General features: G+C 29.0%; 1 pseudogene; it reads left to right on the top strand.

Moving 5' to 3' along the window:
* Positions 1 to 1996: 1996 nt before the first annotated feature.
* LOC112099741 overlaps positions 1997 to 2251 on the top strand; it is a 42888-nt pseudogene continuing 42633 nt past the window's right edge.

Raw genomic sequence — 2251 nt, forward strand, 5'->3', positions numbered from 1 at the left:
AAATTAACTTTTAGAACTGATAAAAAAAACTTATATGTATGACGTAAACTAAATCATAATTGTTCAAATTTCTTATATATGTTATTGGGGTTTGGTGGGGATCTTGTGGATTCCTTAATTTTTGGATTTCTCCTAAAATACAGGGTTCAAAAATTAACTTTTAGAACTGATAAAAAAACTTATATGTATGACGTAAACTAAATCATAATTGTTCAAATTTCTTAAATATGTTACCCATTGACTCATTGGAAATAGATCTAACTACCCAATTCTCTCTTCAACATTTTCTCTCAATTCCTCTTTTCAAACATATTTTTCACTCTCGGTTTTTCTTTTCTTTATTTTTTCTTCTTCATCTTTTCTTCTTCTGTTCTTTTACTCTTCTCTTTTCCTTTCGTTTTCTTCCTTTCTCTCTTTTTCCTTCCTTTTCCTTCTCTCTTTGAATTGCTCTGTTTCGGTTTGATTCATGACAATGGTGAGAGCTGCTTCAATTCTTTACTTTATATATATCCGTTGCCTCCCATCATGCATGACAAGCACATAGGTGAAGCATGCATGTGCTTTGGTTTAAGCTAACAGCTTGCTATTGTTTGACAATTAGCCACATGTGCCTCCTTTTAGCTTGCATGTGCGTCAGAATACATGCATTAGTATTATATTTAATATATTATAGAATTTCTTTTAACGAAGGACGCAGCCAACAATTTTATCCAGTTAAACATATTCTTCGATATATAATAGAATTTATGGTCAACCAGCTCATAAGTAGTTAAAATTAAATTATTTTTTAGATAGATAATCTCAATTTTAAAATACTTTAAAAGATTTTCAAACATAAGATACAATGGTATACAATTGAAGCTTAATCCAACATTGAAAAATTAAATAAAATTAATTTTCATCACTACTCGAGAGAATTGAAAGGACATTAAAGTAGCGTTTATTTTGTATTTAAAATATGAAATAATCTGAATTTGACTTAAATCTAAATGGATTTGAATATAAATGTCTCAATAACATGTTTATTTTTTTAATATCTAAAAATTAAGTAGCATCTTGTTTGTTTAGGAATTACGTCGTTATAAGTTAAAATGAGTAAAGGGGATTAGGCTTCGTAGTTTAGGAAATAACTATATTGAATAGATATATTTTTAGATTATAGTATTTATTTTCCCTTCAAACATATTCTCATTTCGGCAAAGGTCACAAAAAGTTATTTTTTTAATTCAAATGTAAATAATCTGAATTTATAAATTTCTCAATAACAAGTTTATTTTTTTAATATCTAAAAATTAAGTAGCATCTTGGTTGTTTAGGAATTACGTCGTTATAAGTTAAAATGAGTAAAGGGGATTAGGCTTCGTAGTTTAGGAAATAACTCTATTGAATAAAAATATTTTTAGAATATAGTATTTATTTTCCCTTCAAACATGTTTTCATTTCGACAAAGACCACAAAAAGTTAATTTTTTTTAATTCAAATGTAAATATATAAATTACAAAAAAAATATTAACAACCACTTTTTTTTTAAGTTAGACTTCCTATGTTTAACAATCAACCCTAAGAAACATGAATAAGAGCTATTAAAAAAAAAGAATAATTTTGAAACTAAATACAATTAAGTGACGAGGACCGATAAAATAAATTGAGAGAAAAAAAATTAAAATATCACCCTGCTTATTGCTTGCTGACAGTTATGAGTATGAAAGAACGGGAGCCGTGGGTTGAAAAGCATGCTGTTCATGCATGCGGAATTTTCAGCTAAAAGCCTACAAAGTAGTGGCAATAATTAATCAATCATCGTGGAGTGCACGATGAAATTAAAAAAAATATTTTTAGAATATACTGCTGGTTGGACAATGAGATGAAATTAAAAAATTATCAGGCGGTGGTTTGACAATGAGATGAAATTAAAAAATTATCACGGAACTTGAAGGAAGGTTCATGGCATCGATTTATTCTACAGAGTCACGCACATTTTGGTTCATTAATTGTTTTCATCCGAATCAAAATCTCTCTCTAATCAATTCAACTGTTTCTGTTGATTATGGCTTCTTCTTCTCGAAACAACAAGAAGTATGATGTTTTTGTTAGTTTCAGAGGAGAGGACACCCGAGACAACTTTACTAGCCATCTCTATTCTGCTCTGTGTCAACAAAATATCCAAACTTTCATTGATGACCAACTTAACAGAGGAGATGAAATTTCGGAGTCACTTGTGACTGCAATTGAAGCATCAGCCATTTCAGTT

The sequence above is a fragment of the Citrus clementina genome, unplaced genomic scaffold (genome assembly GCF_000493195.1).
Source record: "Citrus clementina cultivar Clemenules unplaced genomic scaffold, Citrus_clementina_v1.0 scaffold_3, whole genome shotgun sequence".
NCBI lineage: Eukaryota > Viridiplantae > Streptophyta > Magnoliopsida > Sapindales > Rutaceae > Citrus > Citrus x clementina.